This window comes from Canis aureus, chromosome 5 (assembly GCF_053574225.1).
Source record: "Canis aureus isolate CA01 chromosome 5, VMU_Caureus_v.1.0, whole genome shotgun sequence".
NCBI classification, from domain to species: domain Eukaryota; kingdom Metazoa; phylum Chordata; class Mammalia; order Carnivora; family Canidae; genus Canis; species Canis aureus.
In genome coordinates this window covers 46,071,042-46,098,843 of record NC_135615.1, presented here as the reverse complement: position 1 = coordinate 46,098,843, position 27,802 = coordinate 46,071,042, and the positions used below count along the sequence as shown (strand labels likewise).

The 27,802-nt window shown below is 40.8% G+C and overlaps 1 long non-coding RNA gene across 1 annotated transcript; it reads right to left on the bottom strand.

Annotated features, from left to right (window-relative positions):
* Positions 1-124: 124 nt before the first annotated feature.
* On the bottom strand, positions 125-24,150 carry LOC144313430 (uncharacterized). The gene is made up of 3 exons (XR_013379078.1): positions 23,871-24,150; positions 6,658-6,829; positions 125-556 (listed from the first exon to the last, which is right to left on the bottom strand). It is a non-coding gene; the product is annotated as an uncharacterized LOC144313430 (long non-coding RNA).
* Positions 24,151-27,802: the final 3,652 nt, after the last annotated feature.

Sequence of the window (27,802 nt, the reverse complement as noted above, 5' to 3'; positions counted from 1 at the left end):
TTCAGCCTGGCATGACCTGGAGACCCAGGATCGAGTCCCACATCAGACTCCCTGCATGGAGCCTGCTTCTCCCTCTGCCTGTGTCTCTGCCTCTCTCTCTCTCTCTCTCTCTCTCTCTCTCTGTCTTTCATGAATAAATAAATAAAATCTTAAAAAGAAAAAAACTTTGTCTTAGCTCGCTCAGCCATCACCTTATGTCAAGCCCTTGTTTTATCATTTTCCTTTTCATTGTACCATATTTTATTACTTTAAAAAAAAAAAACAGAAAATGTTTTCTACCTAAATGCATTTCTTCTGTTTCCTGGAGGGACTCTTCAGCAGTAAGCTCTTTACCTGGTCCTTCATGCCATGTTTGTGTCCCTCATGTCGCAGAAGCTCTTCAGAGCTCAATGGTGGTAGTTACCTTTTCTTTTGCTTACTCACTCTTTAATAAGGACCAGCCTATCTGGGCTATTCGATCAGTACACCAAAACAACCTGTACCAATTGTCCTTGGCTTTCTTCCTGGTTTTTCTGAGCTTCAACAAGGTGTTCCTTTTAGAAATTAATCTGCAATCCTGAACAAAATTAAGGAAAGAATTGTATTACTATTTCAAAGCTTGGTCTTGGTAGTTGGAAGGGATATGTCAGTAGGGATGGGGTGTAGAGTTGAAGGAGGACAATTTTTCCCTGTCTGGTTTTCTTTCTTAGTTGGTTCCACTGCACTGTAGACCAGCTTCCTGTCTCTTTCAATTTGGCCTAATCTCTACTACAGATACAAAATATGGTTATGTCCTTGTGCATCTCCTTCATGATGCTGGAGACTTCCAGTTGAAAGGGTGCATTCTGTTTCATATCAGGGATGCTTCTAGCTTTAAAAAGGTTTCTCCTAGGCCAGGGTTAACTGGCCACAGGGACAGGAAGTTCAGCCCCAGGGACACACTGGCCTCGCTCCCTCTCCAGCAAAAGCTGTATCTGGTTGCTCACCACCTGGAGCAGTTGTGAGTAAAATGAATGTCATCTTTCAACAGTACAGCATCACATCTAGCTTCTCCCCCTTTGGTTTAGGGGATTCCTCTTCATTTCTGAAAGTGCTGTTGCGTGTTGGAATTAGCTCCTGACTCCACTGACAAGCTGGATTTTGAAAACTCATACTACCCTCAAGGTGTCCGCTGCTTTCTCTCAAAGCCCTGCTCCTGGAAACTCACCTTGCTATTAATCCATGGTGGTCAGAGGCTCCTACTACAGTGATGCCTGATTTTCCAGTGTGTTCCAGGACTCAGCCAAGTCCTCTAAGTAAGGCTTTCTGGAACATTTTTCCAGAGCTCCCATTCCCGGACTTAGTTTACTTATTCTCTGCAATATTGCCCCATTCCCATGGGAAGAGGATTTGTGTATCAGTCTTTGATATTGTTTTAAATACACTATATCAAACCTTCAGATCAAAATATTGTGAAAAGGGTTGTCACAGTTCCTTAGCTCAGATTCTGATGAAAGTTTCCCTTTTAAAATTTTTCTTTGGCCTTTTTTGTTTGGAAGCTTCCTTGTAGTATATAATTTCATAAGGTATTGTAAACATCCTTATATTATGGTCTTTAAAGAATTCATACATTCTTTTTTTTTCAAGATTATATTTATTTATTTAAGAGGGAGAGAGAGACAGAGCACAAGTGGGGTGAGGGGAAGAGGGAGAAGCAGAGCTCTTGTTGAACAGGGAGCCCAACATGGGGTTCCATCCCAGGACTCTGGGATCATGACCTGAGCCGAAGTTTAACCAACTGAGCCACCCAGGCATCCCAGAATTCATACATTCTTCCAGTGAAATGTTTTAGGAAGTTTACTTAGTCCAAAGAATTCAATGCTATTGTTACTGGCTTTATGTAATTTTAGAGTTGAGAAGCTGTTGCATGAGTGATACAAGTTTAAAGCAACTACTATGGTTATCTTGTTCTCTTTTAAAGCTAAGATGACTGTAATTTAGAGTAAGGTCAAGCCACAGTGGTCTTTGGTGACCTGGCCAACACTCAAGCCCAAGTGTCCTGACATATTCTCTGTTTGTTTTCTACTATGATTTGGCCTCACAACCTTTCGCTAAGATCAAATATGCACATATTCCCTCTAGATCAAAAGGAAATTACTTATTTTGGCAATGTCTTAAATTAACTATGAACTTATTAAAATTTTTAAAAATCATACTACATTCAAAACTATTGTTATATTACTGTATCCAATCACATGATGGACCAATAAAAAAATGGATAGAATAATGAGACCTAAATGGCCTGATTATGTCTATGCCTTGCTTTCTATGGTGATGAACATGGATTATCCTTTACCAAAGGTGGATTTTTCTGGGCAGCATTAATGTAAAGCAAATTAACTCATGTCTGATTTTTACATCTGGTGCTACTTAGCTGCCTCCCCTAAGGCTTCTTTGCCAGGTGTTTCAGCATTAGAGCTGGAATCTGTGGCCATGCCAAAGGCATGCTGTGCTTGCAGCCACAATATCCCATCTGCCAGTTGTCTAAATGGAGTTTTCATTCTGGAGACATCTGCTTGTCACCTGACTGTTCTTGTGTAAAACTTTTGTGCCCGCTGCTTGTCTGTGGCTTGGCTGAGGTACCACACTGTAATCAAACCTACCTGCAGAGACAATACTCTGAAATGATACTTTATAATTATCTTATTTAATCTTGCAGCATTGGGCCATGATGGCTACTCTTTCTTTCTTGAAACTCAACTCCTCTGATATCCCTGACATCTTTCAGGTCAGAGAGGAGCACAGGATTCTGGAATCATACCGCCTGAGTTAATTTCTACATCAGTTTGCTTTCCCCACAATAACACTGGGTAAGGAACAACCATCACTCTTGATGGATTACAGTAAGCATTTGTTTCTCATTCATTAGCTAGGATGGCTCTGCTGATCTCAGATGATTTAGTCACAGGTCTGCACATACGCTGGGGGTCTGCTGATCTAGGCTGGGTTTGCGAGGCGAGTGCATCTCAAACTGCTGTCCAGCCAGCTGTAGTCAGAAGTCAGGTAAACTCCCTGCACAATCATTCCAGGAAGCAAGCTGAGGAGGCTGGCAGGCTGGGAGTGATGCCAGAAACACAAGAGAGCAAGTGGAAGCAAGGCATGCCTCTCAAGTCCTGGGTTGGAACAGGTACACTGTCACTTCTGCCCACATTCCTTTGACTATAAAATTCAAGTAGCTGAGCCCAAAGTTGAAAGGTAGGTAGGTACACTCTGCGTCCGCAGTAAAAACTAGAAAGTCACATCGTAATGGGCACGGATACAGGGAGTCACACACGTGTGTCGTCAATAGCTTCATCGACCCTAGAACCCCAACAGGCCTGTTCTCACCTCTGTGGACGGGATACATTACTTACTTTATTCCAAATTATCTCTATGTTTTAGAGATTGTTATTAATAATGATAATATCCTCTACCTTATAGCTTTGTGGTGATGATTGGGTAAAAAGATGCATGCAAAAATATTAGGATATGTGCTAGCATATAGAAAGTGCCAGTAAATCGAGGTGACAGAGGTAGTGGCATCACTCCTGCTTCTTTCCCATCTCCTCTGCAGCCTACTCTTCCCTGACCTGATCCTCACCTACGCATAATTCCCAAGCTTCCAGCCCGAGGCCATTTCCTTGCTCTCCCTGAACGTACTGCCTGGGTGACCTCTTTTATATCCATAATAATCCATAGCATAAAACCACGCCGAGGGGTGCCTGGGTGGCTCAGGTGGTTCAGCATTCACCTTTGGCTCAGGTCATGATCTCAGGGTCCTGGGATCAAGCCCTGCATTGGGCTCCCTGCTCATCGGGGAGTCTGCTTCTCCCCCTCACTCTGCCCCTCTCCCCTGCTCATGCTCTCTCTTAAATAAATAAAATCTTAAAAAAAAATGCCGATTATCTCAAATCTCCTACCGAGGCTTCTGCATAAGGCCTCTAAGCATATATCTTGTGTCCTATCTTCCTTCTTGGTTTTACTTTACCTACCACTGCACCTTTCCTGGAACTCACACAGCACCTTGCGCTCCCAGTTCTCTGTGCTTAGGCAGCACCTGACTGCTGTGCCTTCGGGGGAATAAAAGAAGTCTGAGTCAAGAGCCCCCTCATTTGCCTGCCAGCGACAGAAATCAAAACAATCGCTCTTGAGATCCACCTGGTGCTTTCTTATTTTCCACAAGCCTGTCACATAACCTGATCTGACTTTCACCTCTCTGCAACTCCTCTGAAGAAGATAGTCTATCCTCACGATCCACATTTAGGTTGCTTGTATTAGGACTGGTTACGATTCCTCTTAAAATGTGAACCTGGGGGATCCCTGGGTGGCTCAGCAGTTTGGCGCCTGCGTTTGGCCCAGGGCGCGATCCTGGAGTCCCGGGATCGAGTCCCACGTCGGGCTCCTGGCTTGGAGCCTGCTTCTCCCTCTGCCTGTGTCTCTGCCTCTCTCTCTCTCTCTCTCTCTCTCTGTGTCTATCATGAATAAATAAATAAAACTTAAAAAAAAATGTGAACCTGCCACGGAGGAGGAGGAGCCAGGCTTCTGACAGCACCCCTCATTGGTGCAGACTGGCCCAGCAGGCCGGGCCCAGCAGCCAGATGCAGGGACTGGAGGGCGGGGCTGGGGCATGGGGGGCAAGGGGGCGAGGGGGTTGCTGAGAGCTGCACGCAGAAAAGTCCGAGGTGGAGGAGGCCGTGTGAGTGCCCAGGTGCTGGGGAGCATGGCAGGAGAAACTGAAAGAACCCCCAGTCCTCCTGAAACTTGCTGAGAGCCAGTTCTGGCCCTTGGTGTTGCCCAAAGAGGAGCTTGGAAGCCTCTGAGCAGCTTTTAGTAACAGTCTCAGTGGTTGTTTCTGTCAACACCAGTCAAGATGGGAAGAGTTAAGGGAGATCTGCATCTCTCAGATTCAGGGTGAGAACAGCCATTTAAGAAGATTAAAATTTAGGGCTCCAGGGTGGCTCCAGGTAGTTGAGCACCCGATTCTTGACTTCGGCTCAGGTCATGATCTCAAGGTCACGAGATCGAGCTGGTGTTGGGGCTCTGTGATGGGCGTGGAGTCTGCTTGAGATGCTCTCTCTCCCTCCCTCTCTCTGCCCCCCCACCCCTGCTCACGCAAGTGCACACACACTCTCTCTCAAATAAATAAAAATAATAAATTTTTTTAAAAAAGACTAAAATTTGAGGCTTAGAGAAATATTAAGGGATTATAAGAACAGTGCTTGTGAGTACTTGTTAAAAGTTAAAATGGGAACCGGTGGAGTAGGTTCCAATTCGAGAATACTTTACGGCAAAGACAGAGCACCCAAGGAGAGTTGGAGGTGTACGGAAGAAAGGCCAAAGCATACCTTTGTGAATCCAAGTTTCCTTGTAACCACCCAAACACAAATCGGGGTTCTCCTGCTGTTCTGGCATGGACTGGTGCTGGAGGCCTCAGACAAGCACATGAACCTCACTCTAAACAGCTGCATTTTATTCTACGCCTAAGGTCTCAAGGGGCATGTAGCCGACAGGCTCCATCTACATGCTCTGTAGACCTTCCATCTTATATTCTAGAACTTGTTCACCAACTTCCATGAAATCACAGTTCAGAGTAAAAGAAAAGAAATTCTTCTGAAAAGATACGTAGACTCTATCTCTGTGGCCTCAGGGTGGCAAGGAATATATTTTAAATGATAGACATCACAAACCATAAGTGAAAAGAATGACAGATTTGTCTGCGTTAAAATCGGCAACGTTTGTAAAATGAAAAACATCATACAACTCACTGGGGATCTTATGATCAGCATAAGCTGATCTGTCTGTATAAAACACAGCTCTACAAAACCATCTCATTGTTTCAAATTTACAGATTAACTTGGAGTGAAGTACCATGCCAATAATACTTTATAAACATTATATAAGCTCTCCACTTATTTATGTATTTATGTTTTAAAATTTTTTACATATTTCTCCATAAGCTCTGCATCATCCCTGGGTATAAAACAAATTGTGTTGCTACTATAGATATTTTTGAAATATATTTTTGAATTGTCAGTGGTATAAAGAAATTCAACTGTGTACATATCTATATGTAGTTAGCATTTTTAGTCCTAGCAGTTTCTCTATAGATTCTTTTTTTGCTTTTTTAAAATTTTTATTCATTTACTTATTTTTTTGCATAAGCCTCTTATCTGTTAATGTCTTTCCATGGGAAATAATGAAGTTTCCCTCCATTGTATCCATTTTCACTATCCTCTTGAATGATCGCTCCTAATTTTGTTCACTGAAGCCATGTACCCAACTAAATTTTCTAAATTCCTTTGTAAGTAGAAGTGCCAAGGATATATAGTTCTGGCCAACATATCATCAGTAGAAATCTTCTAGGGATTTTTTAATGTTTTGAAAGGGACAGATGCATTTGGTCTCCTTCCTTTTGCCCTTTGTCCTTCTCCTTCCTGCCTGGAATGTGTACATGATGCCCGGGAGCACAGCAGCCACCCTGAATACATGAAGACAAAAGTCCCACATGCAGAATGACTTTTCTACCATCGGTAACATTTCATACCTCTGTAAGAGTCGGAGACTTGTCTCCTTCTAGCTCACTTCTTAGGTAAGAAAAAGAAACCCACATTTGGTTAAGTCTCTATACAAAGTTTAAAACAGGGGGCTGAACAAATGTACCTTCAATTTCTTAGCTCTTTCATTTATTTCATTCTATTCTGGGCTTTGTTTTATTTTGTTTCCCTCTTCTTAAACTGGCTCACATCTCAATCACTTCTTAAGATGAATGATGAAAATCGCTTTTCAAAGGTAAGTCCTTTGTCCACTTATGAAGGCAAACAGTGGCCATAAGCTGTACAACAAATGCAGAATTTGCATGAGTTAATTTACTGATTAAGAATTTAAGATAGCTGAATATAATTATTCCACTACTATTAAAGAGGATTCAGTGGGATTCATTTATTTTTAAACACGAGCCAGTAAGAAAAGCATAACAACCCTTTATTTTCTATAACATTTAGAAATGAATCATGTTTGCATCTATCTGCTTGATTATTGATTTGCATAAAACAGGCAGTACAGCATAGTGGTTAGGAGGATGGGTTTTGTATTGTCAGCTCTGCTTTGATTCCCTGTACTGACACGTCCAACTGCGTGACCTTAGACAAGTCACTTAGCCACCACTTCCGTGAGGATCTCAGAATGTGGCAGGGCACACACAACATACCAGTTATGATGGAATATAATGAGTGATAGGAATAAGGTAAAGCAGGACTGAAGATTATGACCCGAGGTTTGCTCAGAGCGCTGTAGAGGAAGTGATGTAGGTTTTGGAGCCAAACCAGAACCGGAATCACTGCATTAAAATTATTCCACTGCTAACAATATTTGGCCTTGGTTTTTCTTATTCCTCTATATTTCCCATGCCTCAATTTTAAATGCTACATTAACATTTGAGCTACTTTTGTTAAGGGTTAATCTTGATTTGCCTTGGGATGGAGTAGGTTCTGCAAGGAAAAGCAAAGAATATTCCAGTTGGAAGAAGATACTGATTTTACTGATTTTGGAGTCTTGGGCAAGTTATAGGACTCTCTGAACTTCTTTTATTCATTTATGATTAGAATTTTCTAACATTTGCTTTGACTACTTTGTAGGATAGTCAAAAGGCCAAATAAAATAATTCACATGAAAGTTTTTCTGTAGCACCACTCAAATGTCACATTTCACACAGCACTTGGCCCTATGATAGGTTTATAGGATATTCTCAATAAAAATTAGATTACTGAGTTCTGGATCTTTTCTTGTTATGTTAGAGTTAGTTGCCAAAATAACTCATCTTAAAAGTGTAAAGTATGGGCAACCCTGTCGGGACCCCTCTCACTTCTGAGAGCTTTCTGTATTATTTTTTGCTTAATAAACTTCTATAGCTTTACAAAAAAAGAAAGAAGAAAGAAAGAAAGAAAGAAAGAAAGAAAGAAAGAAAGAAAGAAAGAAAGAAACTGTAAAGTAGCATCCTGAAATGCCCAATAGGTTTGACCTCTATGTTTTCTGTCACTATTTTTATTCTGCACTCTACTTTCAAGTTACAAGACATAGGACATGGAATGTTAGAATAATCCCAAATTCCAGCTTTTCAAGGAAGTGAAAATGTCTTTACCAACTCATCTCAGCTACATTTTAGTTCCTTAGGAATTAATCCTATTTCTAATGCAGGGTCAACCAACAATTAAAATATCCAGTCGGTAACTGTTTTATCAACACCGGTGAACAACTGAACTCCACTCTGTTATTCTTTGCTTGTAAAAATATTCTCAGCTCTTAATTTTCTCATATGCTGCTTTGAGGACTCCTTTAGCTAAATATAATGCATCTATTAGGGATTATCATTATTACCCCACCTCAGGTTAACCAACGCTATTTGTTCATAGTAATTATTTAGTCTCATGAAAGCTACAGTTTATATACATGATAGAATTTCCTACCCATGAGAATTATTTGCATATGAAATTATCTTCAAAGTGAAATGCTAGTATCACTGAAGCTTCTATCCCATAAACCAGCCTGGGACTCTCCTCAGTCACTCCCTGAAGAAAATAACCTCGTATAAATCCTCAGAAAATGAGAGTAAAGATACTACTTGTGTTTTTTACATCTCCCACTCCAGAGACAATTAGGAGTAGAGTATGGAAAAGGAATCTGTAAGTTGTTGACCATGGATGATAGTTCCTTACAGAGGAAAACATGCTAAGGGGCTAATAAGATTTCAAGTAGATGATTCTCCACCCTATTTTTAAAACAGTCAGATTCAATTTAAATCACTCTATTATATACAGATATGAATTGTTCTACTGCTTCTTTCTTTATAATGTCCTATCTGTCTCTTTCTGCTTTTATTTTCCAATCTCTTGTTCAAACACTCATCCATTCACCTCTCTATCACGGCCTACAAAACCTGCTTCCTTGCCCTGCTTTCCTTATGTTAATTCTGTAAACCTCTAATCTATTTGAAATACTATTACAGATGGATTTTTCTTTTAAAAATCCATTTTAGGGGATCCCTGGGTGGCACAGCGGTTTGGCGCCTGCCTTTGACCCAGGGCGCGATCCTGGAGACCCGGGATCGAGTCCCGCGTCGGGCTCCCAGTGCATGGAGCCTGCCTAGGTCTCTGCCTCTCTCTTTTTTTTTTTTTTTTTTTTGGTCTCTGCCTCTCTCTCTCTCTCTCTCTCTCTCTGTGACTATCATAAATAAAAATTAAAAAAAAAATTTAAAAAATCCATTTTATTATGCCACTTAAGTTTAAAAATCCTCAGTGGCTCTCTGTTTCTAGCCTGGGATTGAAAGGGAATAAGGAGTCAAAGGTGACTCTGAGGTTTGAGCGCCTAGGTGGGAGAGGGGTGTCACTAACACAGGGAACCCAGGAGAAGGAAGACACGTTTGGGATCAGATGGTGAAGATGAAGGGGACAGAATCTGAGGGACCTGTGGGACACAGGGAGCAAGTAGGTTAGCACTCAGAACTGTTGCTCAACAGACAGAACTGAGCTGGAGCTAAACATTTGAGAGTCATCCTGATATTGAGAATTATAAAACCACACACAGAAAAGACTGCTTCGGGAGAGTGTATAGAGTGAGAAGAAAGTCTAGGACATACCTCTGGTATTATTAGAACACTTCTAGTACCTGAGGAGTTCACATATAGAAGGAAAATCAATTTGGCAGAACTAGAGCCAATGGGAAAAATTGTGAGAAATCCAATTTCACCCCATTATTCAGGAGAAATGTGCATTAACTAGATCAATGGCAGTCATTTCCCCAGCCTAGGAGGCCCAGGAACCTGGGCTGAGTCACAGTTTATCACTATGTTGTAGAGAGATTACCTCCATGAAGTAAGGAAGCTGATCACACAGCTTCTCGAGTTCTTTCAGTTCTCAGATTTTGTGATTCAAGTATGTTTCATTTTCCTCTCCGTCTGTAAACACCTTGAGCATAAGGATTATTCCTCAGGGAAGTGTCGGGCATGAGGTGGATCTAAATAAGTATCATTTATCATTTAGACTTTAGAAAGCTCTGTGAAATTAGAGTAGCAAATATTTTCAACCATCCTTGTTTAAAGAACATTGAAAACAGGAGGTAGAAGTAAGATGAAGGGATTGGTGGGGCTGGTGAATGAGAGAAGAGGAGGGGACGGACAGCTGAAGGAGAGAGAAGAGCCCCCACAGAAGGGGGGTTTGTAGCTGTTGGCTTTAGAATAAGGACTTAGTTATTGAAGAAACAGCATTGTAACATGAGTGCTGGGAAATAGTTTAACTGTCTAAGCCGCCTCCCTTGTGATAGTCTGTGGGGGTACCTAACATAGGCTGCACAGACAGTACACAAACACAAGCACACACAGACACGTGCACACGCATTTGAGTTTCCCCATTTCTGCCCCTCAATAGTCTCTCTATCAAAAAGATAAGAGTCATGTTAAAAGAAGGTATCCCACATGCTGCTGCTTTCAACCCAAACACAAACCAAAGCCCACATGCGCATAGACCTGAAAGCTGCAGAGAAATGTAGAAGGAGGAGACTGCAACTCACTGCCTTGGAGAAGCTAAAGGCATCACAGTTGGTGAGTACTTGGGAGGAGGTGGGAGTACAGGCACCAGGCAAAATGACATCTTCGATCATCACCTTTACTTACATTTGGTGCCAGAATGAGCAGTTGGTTCTTTGTGAAAAACCTCATTACTGGAAGGTGTTCCTCTAGTTGTTTTAATTGAAGCATGCACCAGCTAAAGCAACTTACAGTTGGAAAGGTGTGTTCTCCTGTTTTTCCTATGTTTAAAGGGCCCCATTAGATAGAAAGCATAATTTCCCTTGTGTTGTGGACTGTAAACGCTGCAAAATGGCTGCTTTCCTTCCCTGTCATTGCTTCGTTTAAGACAATTATACTCACTAAAGCAAACACTTATGTCCTCAATCTTTCAGTGCAAAAATATTCCCTTTGAATTGGGTCATTTTGCATGTGTCTGGCAGCCATTTCCAGGGCTCAGCCAGTAGCTCATTTCAAAAGCAAATGATAATTTGCAGATTCCATGCAACGGAATTGAAATTAGTCTTGTACGTCCTAATATTTTGTACTCTGTCTGCAGCTGCCAAAGATGATCTCCTTTTCTTGATACTGAGCTAAATTGGGCTAAATCCAATTCAACAAATTTATGGTAATTGCATTCTGAATGGTTGTTTAGAGGAATACCACACCATCTTTTTGGAAACCTACAGACAATGGGTCCCAACCCTTCCCTGTCCTGCAGTTGCCAAATGACTGGGAAGGAAGTAGATTTCCTACAGAAGAACAGGTAGTCTCCGTTGCATCACGAACCCTACTGTGAACAAACGACATTCTTGGTGGATTGGCTGTCACTTCAAAATATATGCACCTTGTGACTAGAAGTGATGGGCAAGACTGTCAGGTGACTTTGCTTATAAATCAATTCCTTAGAATGGTAATGATCTCAAAACCATTGGCTATAACCTCAAAGAACTGGAATCTGCCCCTCCTCTGGCCCCCAAACAATTGAAAAAGAAGTAGCGCCATACTCAACCAATTCTAGCTCTAATAATATTATTCATAAAAGTCACCTTTAAATAATTCTCACTTTGTACCAGCTGCTGTTACAAGCACATTAAATGTACAGACATTGAATCCTCACAAAGTCTAATAATATAGGTACTTTTCCAACGGTCCCTCTATTTTACATGTGGGGACACGGAGGCTCCACGTGGTTACAGAAGTTGCTCAAGTTCATCTAGCTATTAACTTGTGGAGTCAGGATTCCAACAAAGGCAGCGGGGCTCTAGCATCTCAGCTCTTGACCACTTCACTGAGGTTACTGTGATTTTTCAGTGTCTAATAATCATTATTTGAGAAATGCTCCTTTACATCTTACTTCAAATATCCTTCTTCTTATTAAGGCTGTTGCCCTGTAGGCATAATTTCATTTAGTTCATCTGTTTTTCTCTCTCCCCCTTTTTACCTTCTATTAGGTTTGCAGTCAATGATCGTTTATCAAGCACCACCATGTCCACAGTTCTTTAATAGACATGAGACTACTTCACTTAAGCAAGGAGCAAATTTGCACACTTGCTTCACACTTATTTCTTTGGCAATTCTAGTAGAAACCATGTTTATATCACTCGTAGGAAGTTACTTCAAGTGTGCCTTCTACTCCTTTTTAAAAAAACTCATGTTTTTATACTTCCTTATCCTTTTTTTCTGAACCTTGTCCATCTTCCCCACTCCTCTACTCCAAGTCACTTTAACTCCTAGTTATTTGAGTTACTGTTTACCAAAAGTCATGGATGGTTGTGTTCAGGTGGAATAATTATAGTAACTTCAATTTGTCCTTAAGATAGACACTTTCCATTTTTCCTCTTAATAATAGCTTCTAAAATCTTTAAGTTCATTTAGTCACCAAGCCAGCCTGCGTAAATGTTTCTCTATCTCCACTGCCACTCTGTAAGTACAGACTTACTTCACCTGAGCAAATACAACAAACCATTAACTAGCATCCTTACATCTAGTTACATCACTCTAAGCCCATTTTCCACCCAGCTACTATAGTGATTTCTCAAAAATACCCATCTGGGCTGCCTGGCTGGCTCAGTCGGAAGAGCATGCAACTCTCGATTTCGGGGTTGTGAGTTCAAGCCCCATGTTAGGTGTAGAGATTGCTTCAGAATAAAATCTTCAAGAAAAATACCCCTCTGTCTTTATCATCTTACGGTCCAACATGCATGGGATAAAACCTTCATTCCTTTTGAGGGGGTTGCTGGCCTCATTCCCCGCCTCTTATGCCTTCCTCACTTGCTGCTTCCATCCTCCATGTTCAAAGCTATCCGCTAGCTCTTACTCTTCGCTCTGCAGAAACAACTGCCCCCCTTCTTTACCTGGCATCAACCTGTCACCTTTGCACAGGCAGTTCCCAGAGTATTTCTTCTAGGATGCATTGGCTCTCCCTCTTAAAGATTCTCTACTGCAGACCACTCCCACTGGATTAGCTATTTCCTTCTGTGTTTTCCCCAGTCATGCATTTACTACACTGATTCAAAATGATGTTTCTTTCTTCAGTATATCAGGTCTCGTTCATTAGGTTATATTCACAATCAAGGGCTTGGCTCAGAGGGGATGTCCTAAGGATGGGGGAACTGAACTGGAACTCTCCCACATTTTTTCAACAAAGGAGGAGACCAAAGGTAGACACCACATTCCCAGCAGAGGTTTGATTTTTGTGGAAGGAAAAAGGAAGACTGGTTTTAGTGTCTCATCAGACTCTGTAATTTATCATGCATTTTAAAACCTCACTTGCTTTAACAAAACTGTTACAGGACTAACTCACCCAGAGAAGGTAACAAAAGGATGATGCCAGCGCCCCATTCTATGTAAATTTAAATTTCCGTTTGCCAGGAAATGTGAGTGCTGATGCTATTAGAATCAGAGTCCCCACTTTTGCAGTTCTCCTGCTGGGCTTAAGTGAGCCACAAGTAGGTCAAGTGTCTCACTCCCTGAGTCAATGGCTCTGCCTGAAATAGAATGCAGATGGATAAATCTCTTCTCTCAAACACTGCTCAGACAAAGCCAGCATTTTTATGTAAGACCAAGCACAGCTAGAAATCAATATGGATGCCAATGCACCTGTTGAGAAAAAAAAAATACTTAGAGCAAGGATTTATGATGGAGTGAAGATAGGAACCTATTCCAAGTAGTTTTCAAAGAATGTACTATCAATATTAGGAAAAAATAATTCAACTATATGTCTTTGGCCCTATGAGAATAAACCCGATCCATAAATATGACTTAATTCATCTTCTACAAAAAATGCTGCTAGGATTCAGTTGCCAATATTTAAAATACTCATTTATGTGATGCTTTTTAAAAATGCCATGACTAAGGTGTGGATGTGAGCTAAATTTAGTTCACAAGAAGTAAGCAGAAGTTGGCCTTCCATGATCTGGTGCATGCCTCTCTTTTACCCTTATGTCTTATCACATTGTAGCCGCATGACCTTGAGATGCCAGCCACACCAACCCTTTTATCATACCACCCCATCTTGCCTCTATGCCCCAGCTCATCCTGTTCCCCCTAGTTTTTGTTTGTCCTTATCCATCCTCTGTGCTCTCCTAATGCTCTCTACAGCCCATGGTTACCATATCCCCCTGTTCATATCTGGAGACTTTTTTGATTGTCATAACTGGACGGGGAGGCCACTGGCCTAAGTGTGTGTGTGGGGTGCTGCTAAATAGTCTACAGTGCGTGGGTCCAATTAAATAAATTCAATAGTGCTGATGTTGAGAAACCCTAACTTAGAATGTCTGCTGCAGCAAACAAACTGAGTTAATGTTTGAGGAAAGAAGGAAATCTTAGGCTAAGGAATGTGGTACATCTGGAATAATGACCCTCAGAGGAAGAATTCCTCTGCCATTCTCTCTCTCTGTTTTTGTCTCATCTTTCTTGGAAAAAAGCCTGCCATTCTCCTACTTAGTCCAGATAGAGTGTAGAGCCTACTACTATATAACCACAGCTTAAAATCTACGCAGTTCTTCGTTAACATGTGCAGGAAACATATTTAGCATGGACTGGAGCTACTGTAACAAACTAGACATAAGGAATTTGTTTAGCTCTGCATATGCTGGTTCTGGTTTGCAAGTATGAAATTATTATTTTTTTTTTAGTGGATCCTAGGTTTCTATAGAAAGTATAGCATTGTCAAAACTATCTAGCATAATTAGATGCTCAGCAGAATGAAAACTCACCAAGAAGAAAATTTATGAGTGTTAATACATCTTCAAACTGAAATGATCTTAAGGGATTATACAGGCCTCCCCACCTTGCATGCTTATTTGAGGATCAAAGAGGAAAATGGAAAATTTACAACAACCTTGCTAACAGAATTCTGGGTTTTAAAACGTCCTTCGAGGGTGTCTAATTTATTCTGCTGTAAAATGGCTTCTCAGTACACAAGAGAGAGGAACTGTCTCTCTACTGCCCCTTCCTGAATTTAATTCTTAAGTCCTTTTAGGCCATGAGGACACTAGCAGATACCCTGTAGTTCTGCATCAGCCATGCAGGAAATGGAAAATCCCACAGACATTAAAAATGCCAAGCTGGGGTGGTGTGGAGGGTGGGGTTATTTGGGATTGGGAGGGGAGGGAGAGAACCAAGAATCTGAGATGTCTTAAACTGATAGAACTGCCCATCTTGCCCCATCTGCTTCTTTCCAGTCCTACTTACAAAGGGCCACGTCTCGACCTGGACAACTTGTAAAAGCCATGGTCTAAGAGGATATGAGAGGTCGGGAAGCCCAGCCATTTGCGATCCAGGTTTTTCTCTAGAGGGAAGTGGGAGCACTCAATCTGTTTGCCTTCTTCCAACATCAGTTACCCAGTTAAACAAGACTGGTACATCTAAAATTTGCCAAGAGCATAAAAATTTCAAGTTCCAGTTATCATAACTAGTGATGGGGTAAAGGTAAAAGAAAAACTCTAAAACAATGGCTCAATCTAATTAATATTACAACAGAGCCCTAGAAATAGAAGTAAATGCCTACATATGAAATTAACTCAGGAACAAAAAACCAGAAATGTGGTGCCCAAATTTTGCATTAAGAGAGAAATGACAACCTAGTCGAATGATGATATCACTAAGAGAAGTGAAATTCCTGGAAGAATGTGAAGACTTTGCTTTGCTTTTCCTTTCTTTCCATCAGAGAAACCTAGGTTAGTTTTCTGACCTCAACTTTTCTAGCTACTCTAACTAGGATTTTGTATTTAGAAATGAATTATTGTACAACAAGATTCCTTGCTGATATCACTGTTAATGGGAGCGTGTCTTAATACTTCCAAGTAGAGGATGGCATGTCATCTTTTCCAAGAATGCCTGTTAGAGGTATGTGGGCCTTTCATTACTACATATTTAGTGTCCTTAGGCAGGAATATGCCAGGTTTGCACTCTGTTGCTGCCTTTTTTCAACATGTGTCATCTAAAGGAGTGAGTGAGTCATGATTACACCACCTTCAGACTCCTGGATGGCTGTGCATTCTTGGTCTTATACTCACACTGCCAGGCTGAGGTTGTACTTTTTTTAGCTTTAAGAGGTAGGAGCATCTGCACAATGACACATGGTCATTTTCCCTGTCCACTAACCTGAATTCCATATAACATATAGCAAAGTATACATTCCACCACCAAATGTTTATTAAGACTTGGAGATATTAAAGCATTATATACACTGATGCTCTTTGCTTTGACAGAATGATGTGCAAGATCGGTATGGAAGATTTTTCTCTGGGTAGTTGGTAGACTCCGCATATAAAGAATTTGAGTGGACTGATATGTATTTTTCTTGAGAATTTTTTTTCTTTAGTCTACTTAGCATGTCATACATGAATAGAGTGATTATGTTATTTACTATCCAATAAGAGATGCTTTTGTCTGGAAAAATGTTCAAGTAGAAGGGACACTTGGACAACAGACACACACCGAGACTGCCCCAGGCAAATTGAAACTGTAGGTCATCCTACATGAGAGCGAATGGGCTGGGAGACATGGCACAGTACTCCAGACATGTATTTTAAATGAGAGGTGTGGCAGGAGATTGCATCTTCTCCTCAACAAAGGCACCAAGTTTTTTTGTTTTGTTTTGTTTTTTGATGAAATCTATACCTATGAATTGTTCTGGTTTTGTGGCTGAAGAAAGAGTGAAGGTGACAAATCAATGGAGCCTGTAGTATTTGTGCTTACTTTCCAAAGCATGGGACAACGCTGCAAGTGTAAGAAAGGTCTTTAGGCGTATTTGAGTTCAATTAGCTCAACTGAGGTAAATGTTGAAAGATGAGACAAAATAAATATACTCTCAGGCCTGAAGAATTCATTGCCAACTTATGTTCCATGTCAAAATACAAGTGAGATTATAATATTGTCTTTTAAAAATGATTTTATTTATTTATTAATGAGAGATCCAGAGAGAGAGGCAGAGACACAGGGAGCCCGATGGGGGACTCCATCCCAGGGCCCTGGGATCATGACCTGAGCCTAAGGGAGGTGCTCAACCACTGAGCCACCCAGGTATCCCTAATCTTGTCATTTTTAACCACCATCAACCATGGTATTATCAGTGAATTCTCTCATTTCATTCTATTCCTTTTCACAGGACTTTAAGATGTATCATCAATCTAAAACCCTATAAAACGTACTCTACACTTACTATAACCTGCAATCATAATGTTGAAATTCTTAGCATCATGAGGACTTTACTTGGAGTACTTGAAGATACATGTGTTTTTACCTGCTTTCCCTATGTTGTTAAACTTGTTGGATGGCCAGTTGGTACTGTTTAACTGACTTCAACATTTTAGGAACTGAACCATCTCTAACTTTAGTTGGAAGCTGTTGGCCTCAATCAAGCCCCTGGTGATAATCCTAACCAGCCCTTGAGTGGGTTGCGTTCTATCAATCTAACCAAGCTTTGAAAAATTTGTGCTCCATTTTGAAGTAACTAGTGCTTCCCGCTGCCTGTTTATAAGCCACCTGGCAGATGACAACCTTCTGCATTTAAAAACTTTTCATTTCTCTGCTAGATCATAGTAATTTTTAAGGTATTTCATGTGGCAATTAATGAGTGACAATTTTGAATGAAATTCAACCACAGGTGGTACCATAATTGCAAATATTTTAATAGAGGCGGCAATACATGGGCAGCTACCTTCATATACAGTTACACTGATACATGTCCAGGCAATTAGCACAAAGGACAATTTCTATTTCCAGGAGCTGGCAGGTTGCTTTTCATTTAATTATGCAATGAATACCTGATACCAAAAATATGAAAATGTTGACAAAATACATCCATAAATCAAGAGACTGTAATGTATTTGGCTGGTTAGTTTTGCAAATGGACTAAAAGCCACCGAAGCAGCAAAATGGCAAGAATTTTCGCTGTGACAGTGAAAATAATAATAAAACAAACCTTCACGCCTCAAACTTTTTGTAGTTTTCATCCTGCTTTTTAGAAGCCAGAGTAATTTCACATAGTTGCCTGTGTTTATTTTTAAAAAGAGGGGCTCTGAAAGACTTCATGGTGTTTGTCTCTGCAAGGTAGCCAAGCCAGTTTTAAAACAATATGTTAAAAAGAAAAGCTAACAGCATATGAACTACAAAAAGGGATGGTGTATGGGTCAATGGATATTATAAAGAATGTGGTAGGGCCTTGTGACCTGATGAATCAAGAGGATAAATCTGCTCTGGATCATCACCTCCCTTCTTCCAAATGATTATATCCATCTGGTTCTCATTATCTTCCCGGGACTTCCTGCATAGTCCATTTTCATGAGCTCTGCCTGGGGCTTCCTCCCTGGTTTCACAGCATGTGTGCTGAGCTTTGCAGACTCACCCCCGTCTTATGTATCCTTGCATGTTTTACAAACTTAGAATGGCATTTGGGCTGCTTGGCTCCAAACCTCACTTGGTGATAATGACAACAGAGTTGCTGCTGGAGAACTATTGTGAGCTCCTTGTTTGCAGTGGAGTAGGAGGTGGCACCTGCTAGGCAGGACAGCTCAGGGACCATGAGGACAAGGAGGCACTCCCCCACATTTCTATTTCTAATGAGGCTTTCTCATGCAACAGAGCCTATCAGAGCAGAGTTCTCTGCCCCTTGCTGTGCTCACCAAGTATTACATGGATGTTCTAAGAGGAGCCAACTCTGGGTTGACAAAGAAGAAAGAAAGGAAGAGAGAGTAGAGGGAAGGAAGGAGGGAAAGAGGGAGGGAGGGAGGGGGAGAGGAAGTGGGGAGAGAGAAAGAGAGAGAATAGAAAGGACAGGAAAGAAAAATGTAGCCACCTATTTAAAAATCAATTCTCTTTATGTAATCATATGAAATCTATCACTCTGGAACTTAAGTGCTTCCACATACCAAGACTGTACTGACATATCAGGTCCCAATAGCCAAGAGCAGACACCTTTGAATAAAGATGTCCTGTGACAACTGCAGTGTTATGACCTGGGTCCTAATATCATGTGCATCTCAGCAAAGGCAACCAGGAGACACCGAGCAGTTTTAGGCACTGGGTGGCATCAGGGGGAGGTTGGAAGCACCAGTCAAGTTGAAGAGTGGGCAAATCTAAACTGGATTAAATGAATGCAACTCTGTCTTTATCTAAAAGTGGAATAAAAACTAAATGCAAACATGGAAAGAAGGGGCCTCACTCTGTGAGACTGGGGTGCACTAGACACAGAGAGAGGGTTAGGCCACATGGCAGACTGGATGGGGAAGAGGCAAACAGCAGCCTCACGAAGCAATGAAGGAGGTCTGGGGTCAAGGTGAGGAGAGGCCATAATGGGAAAATTTAAATTCTCCATCTGAACAAAACCTCATGAAGCTCCCAGAACTACATGGAGTCATAAAAAAGTGCACAAGCACATCCCAGCAGTGAGCAGTCTAGTTTATCATCCCTTTTAAATTTTAGACACTAAGTGTCTTCGCAGTTAGAAAGCCAACCACCACATTTGCACAGGACTCACTGGAGTTATCCTTCCTTGTCTGGGTATGCACCTAGTTGCATGCATTTTTCACATGACTCTAGTTTATGCCACAACATGCTGCTTTGCCTCTCCACACCTATGGAATGCACTTGGCACTTCCATCTTTACAGATGAAGATAACTACCCCTGTAGGGTGATCTGCCAATTAAAAATTAAGGAGAAAATGGTAATTAGAATCCAAGACCTGACTTGTCTTCTTTTGGCCCTGCCTACCGTGTCGGGCGGTGCTCTTCACAGTCCTGACATTTCCAGGATTTAGTAAATGGTGATATTTAAGTCTCTCGGACCTTGAGGAAAGAACTTTCTAGTTTATTTGTAGAGGTTTATGGCAGACTAGGAATGACCAGGGCCAGGTGTGTTCTCTGAGGTCACACAACATGGCTTTATTGCTGCTATCTGAATGGGGCTGTGTCTGTCCCTACTTTTTTGTTTCCTCCCTTCCTTGCTTTGTTCTTTTCTTACACTTAGACACTCAGGAGAACAAGAAGATGAGGAAGAGGAAACACCTTTGATGCTTTTCCTTTGAAAATTCGCAGCGGTGTTAAGCTCTTTACTCCCCTGGGGTTTGCAGGGCTAGGAAACTGTGCCTTTGGAAAGGGCAATCCACAGGGAAGCATCCACTGGATTCTCTGGTAGTCCCTTGACAGGCCACATAATTGTGCTGCAAATCAATATGTCATGCCCCTAACTTAGGCAAGCTCACAGCGTGTGAGAGAAGTTCCTGTGAGGAAATGCTCTCTCCAGGAAATGGAGCTGAACAAGCCCACTGAGAATGAAGAGTGCGCATGGCAGGGAAGCTGCTGGTCTGCTGTGAGCAGTAATGACTGCAAACCCAACCTAGGCCTCCCTGGGGGGAGGGGTAAGATGCTCGGACACCTGGACACCTGGACACCCATCCAGCTGCTCCACACTCGTGCACTCAGAACCTGCCCTTGGTGTGAAGAGTATGTGCTGGGCTCTGCACTGAATGACTTCTATTCCCTCTGCTGCTTTTGATGGCCATCATCTTACGTTTCCCCCAGGGTAGCTTCTATTGCTCTCTTGGTGTGATCATCTTAATTTCACACTGATTCTACATTGAAAATAGGAAATGCTTTAGGCTTTATTTGTTTAAAAAAAAAAAAAAAAGCTTTTTGATTCTCAACATTTCTCAACATTTATTTGTTTTCTTTTCCATGGGCAGCCACGGCATTTAGGGGGAAAAAAAAAGGTGTAGTTGGATGGCTAGTGGGTAACATCAAATTAAGAGACTAAATCATTTTTGAGACACTTACTCCATTACTACACTCTCTACTTTGTTTATTAATGTGAAGTTAATTTATTGGCTTTCCTAGCTCCCAACATACGCATAACTAACAGGCACACTGTTCTGCTTAGTGCGAGAAAACTATCAAGTCAGATATTGCAGAGAATTTGCAAAGGATAATCAAACACAAGGTTATAGAATAGGCTAAGAGATTCAAAAGAAGAATTGCTAAAAAATTGTGTAATTGAAGAAACAGCAGCATATTTAAAGGACTCAGTATGCTTTTCAAATTATAGCCTTTGAAAGGTCACGGTGGAATTTAACAGACTTGTCTCAGACACTAATGTATTACATTTGTGCAGGGCTGGTTAGGTTTCTAGCTGGAAAAGAGTTGGTTCATGTTGCAGTTCTGAGGTGAAGCAGTTGGAAGCCAATCCCATGAGCACACGCCAACAAGTTCTACCGGTATGGGAATTGTTGTGATAGCCTACATAAGACCTATCACAATAGACAGAGGAGCAAGTCACTGACAGCAACAAAACAAAGCCAGACCAATCCACAGGATCGTGTCAGTCCACGAGAACGTTTCAAAGGGTTCATATGTTGGGGTTTTCATTATTTCCCCGTGGAGAGTGGTACTGGCAATCTTCTGGAGGTCGGTGCTGTTCACAGAAAACCCTCAGTGTTACGTGGAGGTGAAATATTGCAAAACAACTGTCCTACGAGGATGCGTTCCTATAGTCGGAACCTGTTTCAGAAGGGATTATAAGAGATTAAGTATTAAAAATAAGGAGTGTTCAGTCCCTATTTTCCTCTTATCAAGGAGCGGTATCAAATAAAGCTGGGCTTTACATTCTGTTTCTGCCACTTACAGTGTGGCCTTGAGCAAAGCCCTTAACCTCCCTGAGCCTCAGTTATTCTCATCTATGAAATGAAAATAATGTTTCACACAGTCATGAATTTAGCAGTTTCAAATCCATGATCTATGCTCAACATATAAGAGTATTTTTAAAAGAAGCTTATATTCTCGGAGTGCCTGGGTGGCACAGTCGGTTAGGTGTCCAACTCTTGGTTTCAGCTCAGGTCAGGTCACGATTTCAGGTGCTGGGACTGAGCCCTGTGTCAGGCTCTGTGCTCAGCTCAGAGTTGGCTTGAGATCCTCCCCCTTTCTCCCTGCCCCTCCCGCTCCCACTCGTGCTCTCTCTCTCTCTCAATAAAAATAAATAAATCTTTTAAAAAATACACAAAGCTAATATTCTCATATATTTCTAAGTAAGTTCTATGAGTTAGACTCAATAGACATGACTGCACACTTGTAACTACCGTGAGGTAGTCTCAATTCTGGAAACAAAGATGAATAAGACACAGATTCTGCTCTCGTGAGTCTGTGCTTCAGTGCAATGGAAGAACGAGGCACAAGAAAAGATGAGTGCCACAAGTGAAATATAAACAAAGATGCACTGGAACCTTGATCAGGGACCAATTCGATCTGATGGGTGGGATTGGAGAGGACTTCACTGAGGAGGTGGCATTTCAAGTGATTCATGAGTAATGGATACGTATTTTTCCCTAGTTCAATTTGTCAGCTCAACTTATTCCAAATCACTTTGTCATGATAATTACGATGGCAGTGAATGGCACACCCTGGACTCAATGTTCGTTTTGGGAGAGGAGATAGAAAACATGTTCCTTCTTCCCTATATTTCGTCTATTTAATCACTACAACTTGTATTGATTATCTAAGAAGTAGTCTAGGCTTGAAGAAAGAAGGCTGATCTACAAAATCATCTTTGGGAATAGGAAAGAAAAGAAACAAAAAAATTCCTGATTCCCATCCAAGATACACTACTATACACTAATTTTATATTTCCAGCAGTCAAACACTTTAAAACAGCAATTTTAAACATTATTTTAAGTAGTAAATTAATAGAAAGGCAAGGTGGTAAACGATAATAGCTAATATTCACACACAGCCTACTATGTATCAGATGCTCTTCTATGAACTTTATATACATCAATTTATTTAATCCTCACAATAGTCCTATGAATTAGATATCATCATGATGCCCATTTCATTGCTGAGGAAACTAAGGCATGAAAGGATTCAATAACTATGCCTAAGACCAGAGAGCTAAGTAGGAAAAATATTGGTTAAAGATGGGGAGATTCTTAGTTTCTGATCTGTTCTAACTATATCTAGATAGGAGACCATGGATCAGTCACCTACATTTGCATGGGAAAGTAATTAGCCAGATTCTCTGAGTTCTTCTAACTGTGCTAAAACTACATGTAATCTTCATTTCAAACGGATGTTTCAAATATTTTCATATTTATTTAATATTTTAATCTAAAGTAATTAAAGGAGCTTCTCAGCTTTCTTTGATTTCCTGTTTTATATAATTAAGGACATCAATTCAAAGTAGTTTTATGTTAGGAAAAATTAGTATGAATTCTAGGTGGAAAATGGAAAGAGGAGGAAATGGAGAAGGCACTTATGACAAGGAATATAAGAGTCATACCTATTAACTTTTTTCTTGCATCCCTGGTCTCATTCTCTCTCTCTCTCTCTCTCTCTCTCTTTTTTTTTTTTTTTTTTGAGAGAGAGTGTGTGAGCAGGGGTGAGGGGCAAATGGAAAGGGAGAGAGAGACTCCTAAGCAGGCTCCATGCTCAGAGTCTGACACAGGGCTCAATCTCATGACCCTGACATTAGGACCTGAGCTGAAATCAAGGGCCAGGTGCCTAACTGAGCCACCTAAGTGTCCCTCCCTGCTCTATATTAGTGTGCCTACAAGTCTTCCTGCTTCAGGATGGCCCCTTGGATGAATTTTTATACTCCAATATATTAACATTTAGGTAAAGAATCTTAGCTAACATAGAACACTATGGTCATGTCATACACACACACGCACACACACACATATACCATTTTTTAAATTAGGTCCCTATTTTCACTGGTCCTAAATAGGCAAGTTAAACAACTGTACTTTATATTCTGTAAGAATGAGCAATTCAAACAGAGGTCTGAAGTGGACAGGTAAAAGATTAGGAAACATTAAACAAATACCTAAATCAAAATGGCGCCGCCCTCTCTTCTAGCCATTAGTGGAAGGAAGGGTTCACTTCAGTAAGATGGAGGAAGAGGACAAGGGTCACCTGAGTCTGGCTGCGGCTTTGCTGGAAGCCAGCTTTCCTGCACACTGGGCTGAGCTACACAGCCTCTGGCTTCCCCACACAAACTGTGCTGTAAAAAAGCAGCCCAGAAATTGATGGGCCAGATTCTCACTCTGTGTGACTCCATGGAAGTCTTTCTCACTCGCTTTGTGAAACTTCAGGCGCATCCAAGAGGCAGGATTCTCTTCAGAACTTTAGAATAAAGCATTGTTTGAAAACAAAAGGTTGGATTTGGCCCTAAACTAATATGTGAGATTTGGAGAGGAAATCTAAACTTGCCAAGGGGCAGGATTTCTTGCCAGCCTGTTCTGAAAAGCCTTCATTTTCCTTAGCTTTACAAAGTCATCTGTCCTTTACCAAGATAATAATGTTGATCCAAATTTGTGACATTTTATGTTTGGACAAAGCGTCCCTTCCATGGCCTACCCCTACCCTTAAAATGTACTTCCCCCTTAAGCAATCCAACGGTAAGGGAGGGAATCCTAATCCTTTCCTGTAATCTTGCTGTGTTCTGTCTGGTCTTCTAAAGACCATTCTCCCCATTTATAGCCTTCATATTTTATACTCTTTCCTACTTTTCAGCCCATTTGGAATAGGCAAGCCAACCGCCCCTTCTCTTTGTGATGCGCTCCTGTTATCCTCTCCATACTCTCCATTCCTGGTACACTTCAAACTTCTGTGCTTCGCAATCCAGGTTAGATTCCATTTCTCACTACAGCCCTGGGAGGGATTCTGTGTCGTCCACCTAGTTCCAACTGGTAGCTGCTCATAAGTTTGGAGTGATGAGCAATGTCATCAGTGAGACATCCATGGTCAGTCACTGCATGAACTCACCTGGGCCCTTCTGTGACAGGCTGTAATTTTCCACCTCAGCTGGCGGTATATGACATGTACACTACTCCTGGGCTGGGGCCACATGTGTAATGGAGATGAAAGTAGGACCAACCCAGTTGCAAGGCTACTGTAATTCTAGAGCCCTGGTCCCAATGAAATATATCATGCTTTGATGAGGGAAGGGGGAGACAGGCAAGTCCTCAAATCCCACTTAGTCTGATACCCCACCTCTACGCTGTACCTCATGAGATGCTCTGCAACTGTGGGCTGCTGACATCACATCTGCTTCTCTTCTGATTTTGACCCTAATGCCTTAGATCTCCTAATGGCAGATCTAAGTTGTCAATGCTTAGACATGGCAGTCAAGCTACCCAATTAATTATCTGTCCCTCTTTTTTCTCCTTTCTTTCTCTTCCTTCCTTTCTTTCCTTCCTTCATGCTTTCCTTCCTTCCTTCTTTTCGTTCCTTCTTTCTTCCTTTCCTTCCTTCCAATTAGTGGAATGTGGAATACTTTTTCTTACTAATAATTCAAGGATTTATTTTAGTGGAATGTGGAGTACTTTTTCTTACTAATAATTCAAGGATTTATTTTAGTTCATATAAGCTTGTCGTAAACCACTTTTATATTCAAAGTTGTAACATACTCTGTTTCACATTACTTTCGAAATGAATGTGATTGTTGCTTTCATCACCATCCTGAGCATTGCATATTTCTGGTACAATGTCAGCTATGTGAAAATTTGTAGATTCAGAAATGGGAGACATGGATTAGCATCCTAAAGCTTTGTAAAATCCTAGGAGGTGTTAAAATGGCTGTTTCTGTGGGTACTCATATCTTCCCACATTTCAGGAATGCTTTCTACATTTAAAGACTCTTAAGACTTACAAATTATTTAAAATTGCAATAGTAATACCTTCCTATTGTATCTGTCAAACAATGTAGGAATCCACCAAAAAAACCCCCTAACACATTCCAGTCACAGCCCTGATTATCCATGCCCTTAATAATCAACATGAAAAGATATATTTTTTTATAACTTTTCCCAAAAATGTGTTACTAAATATATTAAATGTATATTTAATATAGTTACTAATTATATTAAAAGTATATTCACAAATATAGGTAATTTCTTTTTGTTTGAATTTTGGTTTTTGTTTGTCTTTACAAATAAGGAATTACATGATACATGTGGTGCGTGTGCACCAGTGTGTATGTGTATAATTTATCCAACCATTTCCCTCTTCACGGACATTGGGTGGGTTTCTTTGGGGGGATGCTATTTGCTTTTTAACTATAGGCCATGCTACAATAAACATCCATCTATATGTGGTCAGTTTTAAAAATATTTTCTTGCCTGCTTTCCAGATTTGGGTGATAGATTTAATAAGTTGGCCTTTAAAAAACCCTGTTATTTTTTTCCTTACATAAAAAATTAAAGAAGGCCAAATTTCTGTGACTTTCTTGGAAGAAAACTGTAGCAAAGGATAACATGACTTTAAATCTTAAATTTGGATACACAACTTTTATCTTAGGACAAATTACTACAGACTCCTCCTTTCCACACCCATTTTTTTAAAAAAATGTCAAATCTCCTGAAAATAAAAAGAATAGATTTTGGAGGTGATAATAAATTTTGTGTCCAAACTTTGAACATGAAGACAGGAACTTAACTAAACAGGAATAAACATATTAATGCAGGAGACCTAAAACTGTCCAAAAGCTGATATCAAAGATCTATGCCACCTACAGATATATGCCTAATTAAGTTTTGCTTTATTCATTCTTGCTTACTGTATACTGCACAAGAGACTGCTGTGTGTGGAGAACCCTCAGGAGTATAGGGGACCCAACAGCAGAGATAATAACTATTTCAGTCCTCCATCTAAATTTAATTTGACCAAATCAACCAAATATCTACTTCACCCAGCCTTGCTCTATCTGCAATCAATGATTAGGTGAACAACTTGTCATTTAATCATTAATACCCAATGGCTGATCAGACTTACTCCTTAGGTACTGAATAGCCCAGCCTATAAAGGAGACTACCTTTGACCTAAATAGCAGCATAATTATCCCTAATTATCCGTTTAGATACAGACTGGCCTAATGTAAAGTCCTCCCATACTCTAACCTAAAGTCTTAGATCAGTGCAGGGGTGAATGTAGAAGAGTTCTAATCTCAAACACATTGAGTGGTACTGAACTACTTATTCACCGAGTACCCATTAGGTACCAGGCGCTGTTGTAAGGGATTGCGTGCAATTACCGAATTCTCACAACAAACTGATGGAAGCAGTCACTATAATCATCTACATTTTACCAATGATGAAGTTGAGGCTCAGAGAAATTAAATAGCTTGCCTTTAAATTATGTAGTCACTATGGCAGAGCTAAGTGTTAAACCCAGTTCAAACTCTTTCTACTAAAATTATTAGGTGCAGCAGAATGACTGGTAGCTGCTATAACAAGTAAGCCTACAAGCTCACACTCAACTGGCGCTTAGTTTACATGTACCAATAGTCCAAGGCAGATGTTTCTGGTCTGTGGGCGGCTTCCTCAAAAAGATCATTTTGGGACCTAAGCTCCTTCCACCTGATGGTTTAGCCAATCCCTAAGGACTCTTTTTGACCAGAAGAAGAAAAAGGAAGCATGGTAATGGAAGTATAAGTGGCTTAAGTGGAATAAGCCTAGAAATAGCACAGATTGCCACAAGGCTCGATTTCCCAGCAGAGGAGGCTGGGAGATGAAGTCTAGCTGTGCATCTAGGAAGAAGAAAAAGCAAAAAAGTTGTTTTGATGAACAACCAAGTATTCTCTGCCATGACCTCATTCTTAGTCCAGTAGAAATTGGCAAAATATCTATGCCACAGGGTGTATGGAAACAAAGACGTAGAAAATAGAGCCATGCCCTTCAGGAATTCATAATTTAATTTGGCAACAAGGAAATAAATATATAATGAAAAATAACATGACAAGTTGGCAATAATAGGAGC